This window comes from Papio anubis, chromosome 15, assembly GCF_008728515.1.
Source record: "Papio anubis isolate 15944 chromosome 15, Panubis1.0, whole genome shotgun sequence".
NCBI classification, from domain to species: Eukaryota; Metazoa; Chordata; class Mammalia; order Primates; family Cercopithecidae; genus Papio; species Papio anubis.
The window spans coordinates 9,647,402-9,653,401 of record NC_044990.1 but is presented as its reverse complement, the minus strand read 5'-3'; positions in this window follow the sequence as shown (position 1 = coordinate 9,653,401).

The following is a 6,000-nucleotide window of genomic DNA, read 5'->3' as shown; positions in this document are numbered from 1 at the left end:
TGTTTCATCCAATCTTTTTCTCTCTCTCTCTCTTTTTTTTTTTTCCTAAAGACAGAGTTTCAGCCACGCATCGTGGCTCACGCCTGTAATTCCAGCACTTTGGGAGACTGAGGCAGGCAGATCTCGAGGTCAGGAGTTCGAGGCCAGCCTGACCAACATGGGGAAACCCTATCTCTACTAAAAATATAAAAATTAGCCAGGCATGGTGGCACATGCCTGTAATCCCAGCTACTCCAGAGGCTGAGGCAGGAGACTCGCTTGAAGCTAGGAGGCAGAGGTTGCAGTGAGCCGAGATCGTGTCACTGCACTCCAGCCTGGGCGACAGACTCCATCCCAAAAAGAAGAAGACAGAGTCTCACCCTGTTGCCAGGCTGGAGTACAGTGGCACGATCTCTGCTCACTGCAACCTCTACCTCCCGGGTTCAAGCGATTCTCGTGCCTCAGCCTCCTGAGTAGCTATGACTACAGGCACACACCAACACACCCAGCTAATTTTTGTATTTTTAGTAGAGACGGGGTTTCACTATGTTAGCCAGGCTGGTCTCGAACTCCTGGCCTCAAGTGATCCGCCCACCTTGGCCTCCCAAAGTACTGGGATTACAGGCGTGAGCCACTGTGCCCAGCTTCTTCCAATCTTTTTCTTGTCTCCAGGACTACTCATCTTCATCCCCCCTGCGCCTCACTCAAATTAAACCCTGAATCCTCAGTGGTTTCTGTCAAATCTTGCATTATTTAACCATTGTCTCTGTTTTATAATTTAATTATAGAGGCCCCAACCAAGGGAAACAAACATTCTGAGAACTTGTGATTTCCTCAAATAAGAAGAGCTTTACAGCAGATTACATGTCCCATAAAATGCAAACTCACACTAGAAGAAGCAGCCCACTAACATGTCCATGGCCAGTGTCGGGCTGGCTTGGCTCACCAGCCTAAGGAACTTGTTCCTGTTACCAGAAAGCAATGCTCAGGGCAAACCATGGCCCCTCATGGACTCTTGCCAAGAGTTGAAACCTTGAGGGTTAAATCTTACCATATTGCAATCCACCAGGAGCAGGTAGGTTCTGTCCCAGTTGCTCCTGACCCAGGCTGGTGCTGTTCTTCTAGGGCAGTGGCTCTATTTTTGGTCACAGGACCCCTTGACAACTCTTAAAAAAAAGTACTGAGGACCCCAAGAGCTTTTATTAATGTGGGGCACACCTATCAATACTTACTGTATTAGAAATTAAAACTGAGAACTTTAAAAAAATATGTATGTATATTTCATTTTTTAATTATAATAATAAACCTATTACTGATAAAAACATTTCTATGAAAAATAACTCTATTTTCTAAAACAAAAATACCATGAGGAAGATAGCATTGTTTTTTCATTTTTGCAAATCTCTTTCATGTCTGGTTTGATTGAAAAAACTAGGTTCTCCTGTGTGCTTCTGCATTCAGTTAGGTTCATTATCGCACACTCTGTCACCTGGAAAATGCCACTGTTCACGTGTGAGAAAGTGAGAGTGAAAAAAGACAGATAACATCTTAGCATTATTAGGACATTAGTTTTAACCCTGACGATCCCCTCAAAGGTCTCAGGGACAATCAGGGATCCCTGGACCATGTTTTCAGAACAGCTACTTTAAAGAGAGTTTGGAAACAGAAGGGCCGTTTCTGATTGTCCCATTTATGAGCAGGGAGAGGTGCCCAGGTGTCAGAATGACCTATACAGCCCTAGATGGTTCTACACAGGAAAGAACTGCCCAGCCCAAAACAACAGGGTGCCCAGAAAGGAAGCTAGATTAGTTCCTGCGGTAGGTGATCTGGACTTTTGCATATTTGCCCAGCATAACTTTGTAAGAGCTTAATAAACTTTTTTACATTTGTTAAAATGATAGAACCAAATTGCAGATGAAATGGCTCACCTAATAATGAATCCAAATCAGATAGCTTTCATTGTGCAGCATTTTAACTACCAAAGACTGTGTAACAGAAATTATTGCATGTCCCAGGCAATGCCTAAGAAACCGCTGTTTGTAACCCAAACAGTCTGGCAGTGGTTAATCATATGGCTTTCCTCATTTTCTGTTGTAAACTTCTGCTGGACCTATGACCAGCTATCAGTGTGAGATGGTAAGCCTTCGTGTTACTCCCTACCCCACAGGAAGGAGCAGATCTGATGGGGCTCCCTGATTAGGATACCAAGGGAACAGGCAGCACTCTGTCAACCTTAGTGGACAATGTCTAAGACAAGCTGTGATAGGCTAGCATCCCTGCAATTTGGTTTTTAAAACCCCACAGTAAGTCATAAATCTGACTTGGTGTGGAATCGGTGGAATTAATAGGGATGTCGGGATCTGACTGTAGCCTGGAAGCCCCTGCTTTCTGAGGACCACACTGGAGGTGCACTCAGAATTCAGAAGGGTAGATCCTCCCACCCAGCCTCTCTCACCAGCTCCCTGGAGGTAACCAGTAGCTTTTCTCCTTTTGATAGTGTTTGTCATCAAGTCAACTTTACTAGTTGTTTGCTTTTTTTTGCATCCTGATTAACCTCCTCAGAACCTTGCCATTATCAAGTCTCTCTGTTGTTCAAAATGTTCAGTGCATCCTGTCGGCACAGTGTATAAATATGCCATAGTTGTTTATACATCATCCTTTGATGACTATCTAGGCCGTGTAAAATTTTCTGCAATTATGAGCACTGTTCCTAATGCAGCTTCCAGCCTGGTATTCAAGAGCCTCCATGCTGTGTCACCGATTAGGTTTCTTTACATCAGGCTCCACCCTTTGTAATCCTCTGCTTCAGCTGTGCTCCTGCACCTGTGCCCACCCATCCACGCCTCTGTTCCTTCTCCTCGACATCACTAAAGGATCCTTTCACTTGTGGTCCCCGCTACTCGGGAGGCTGAGGCAGGAGGATCTCTTGAGCCCAGGAGTTTGAGGCTTCAGTGAGCTATGATGGCACCACTGTACCCAGCCTGGGTAAAAGAGCAAGACCCTGACTCTAAAAAAAAGAAGAAGAAGAAAAAAAAAGGATCCTCTCCAATGGCTCTGTACTCATTGGTCCTGTGTGACAGCAGCCCTCTCACCACAGCCTGACGGCGTGTTCGTATTACCTTTCTTTCTCCTTTGCCATTTGGGGAAATAAATTTTTTATTTCATTTAATTTTGATTTTTATTACTAGTGAGACTAATGATTGTTCCCAACTCAAATTTGTGAAACATTTACCGTCGGTGCCATGCAGTGGCACTTACTGCCTTGAAATGTTTTTGTGTATATCCTGTTTCCGCAAGTGGGTTAATAAAGTACACTGAGTGGGGTGGCTCAAGCCTATAATCCCAGCATTTTGGGAGGCCGAGGCAGAAGGATCGCTTGAGGTCAGGAGTTTGAGACCAGCCTGGCCAACATGGCGAACCCCTGACTCCACTAAATACACAAAAATTAACTGGGTGTGGTGGTCTGCCCCTGTAATCCCAGCTACTCAGGAGGCTGAGGCAGGAGAATCGCTTGAGCCCGGGAGGTGGAGGTTGCAGTGAGCTGAGATTATGCCACTGCACTCCAGCCTGGGCAACAGAGCGAGACTCTGTCTCAAAAAATATATATAAAATAAGATAAGTAAAAATTTAAAATTTAAAAATAATGCAGTGACCTGCAGTCAGGAATGGTCTCTCAGAGAGTCTTAAATGGAAGGGAGATCCCTGAAGCGTCAGCTCAATTCAGTCATTATCTGCTGGCTGTCATTTAACACAAAATGTATTAAGTATTTGAAAGTATACTTTTTAAAATTAAAAAAGTCTTAATATTCTCCTGTAGATTGAGTTATCCCACCCAAATGAAAACAACTCATTAAAAGGAAAACAAAATCAGTGCAAATAGATTTTTTTAAAAATGTTTTAAAAGGGCAGAAGTTATCTCTAATCTCAGGTACTCCAGTTCTTTTTAAATGAAAGTAACTTCATCACTGACGATTCACATCTTGTAAAATTCCCCCACAGAAGTGTGCGTGGCCCATAAACACCCTTTTCTCAGGTGAGTGAAAGAGTTGAGAAGCGAGACCAGCGTGACAGTTCCACCGTGTTTGGCAAAGCCCCCCGGTGTCCCTACCCACACACAGGCACTCCTCTACCCCTAGACGGAGATCTGGCCAAGCATAACCACCTACCTCCCTCTATCTGTAATTTAGGGAAACTGCTGCTGCCTCTCAACCCCGGCCCTGCAAAAGACTGCTTGCAGCAAACTCTTGAGAACATACTGGAAAAGGAATAAAAATCACCACCCAGAGATAACTACTAACAATATTTCACGGAACTTTCCAAATACTGCACATGTGCACACACACATCCCATATTGGGGCTCACCTCGCATATGCAACGTGAGACAAAATTGGAATATAATAATAATATCTGCCACCTAGGGATGCTGAGCTTAAATGAGGTGATGTGTACAAAGTGTTCTAGCAGCACCAGCACACAGAAAGGAGTATGTAACTCGAACTGTCAGATTATACAGTGCCACACAGTTCTCCGTTCTCCATCTTACCTTTGAACTTTACATTTTATCATGATCCTATGTTTTTAAATATCCCTTGAAAATATTGTTTTTGATGTCTATATAAGTAATATATTCTATTTTAAAAATATATCACTTTTTTTTTTTTTTTTTTTAAGAGACAGGGTCTTGCTCTCTCACTCAGGCTGGAGTGGAGTGGCGCAATCATAGCTCGCTGCAGCCTTAAATTCTTAGGCTCAAGCGATCCCCCAACTTCAACCTCTGGAATAGCTGGGACTACAGGCGTACAGCACCATGCCCAGCTAATTTTTTCTTTCTTTCTTTCTTTCCCTTTTTTTTTTTTTTTTTTTTGAGACAGGGTCTCGCCCAGGCTGGAGTGCAGCGGCATGATACTGGCTGACTGCAACCTCCGTCTCCCAGGTTCAAGCGATTCTCCTGCTTCAGTCTTCTGAGTAGCTGGGGCTACAGGCATGCACCACCTACCCTGGCTAATTTTTGTATTGTTTGTAGAGATAGGGTTGTGCCATGTTGGCCAGGCTAGTTTTGAACTCCTCACCTCTGGTGATCTGCTCACCTTGGCCACCCAAAGTGCTGGGATTATAGGCATGAGCCACCATGCCACACCTAATTTTAAAAAATATTTTGTAGAGACTGGGTCTCACTATGTTGCCCAGACTGGTTTCAAACTCCTGGCCTCAAGAGATCCTCCTGCCTCAGCCTCCCAATGTGCTGGGATTACAGGCATGAGCCACCATGCCCAGCTTAAATATGCCACAATTTATTGATCATTTTTGCCTGTTGCTGGACATTCAGGTTGTTTCCTATTTATAACTATTATAAATAATACTGTGATGCTCTGTTTAAAATTTTGATCACATCCCTGGTTATTTTCTTAGGATGGATTTCTAACATAGAATTTCTAAAACGAGAGGGCACACACATTGTTTAATATGTATATTACCACATTGCTCTCCAATTTATTCTCATTGGTCCTGTGTGAGAGCGGTCTTCTCAATACACCCTCACTGTATTTTAGTATTACCTTTCTTTCTCTTTTGCGATTTGGGGAAAGACATTTTTTATTTCATTTAATTTTGATTTTTATTACTAGTTAGACTAAACTTTTATCATTATATTGGTCATGTGCCTTTTTTCTCTGACAAAAATTGTATATATTAATTGTATATGGTATATAATGTGATGTTTTGATGTATACACACACACACACACACACACACACACACACACACATCAAAATGATTAAATCAAACTTTAACATATCCAAACATCATTTTTTTGGTGAGAACATTTTTGGTGAGCAATTTTTAAGCATGCAATGCAGTATTAACTACAGTCACCATGCTGTACAATAGATCCTCAGAACTTACACCTGTCTACCTGAAACTTTGTACCTTTTAACCAACTTCTCCCCACTCCCTCCCCTCCACCCCGACCCCTGCTACTTCCCAGAGTCCCTGGCAACCACCATTCTATTCTCTGCTTGACAT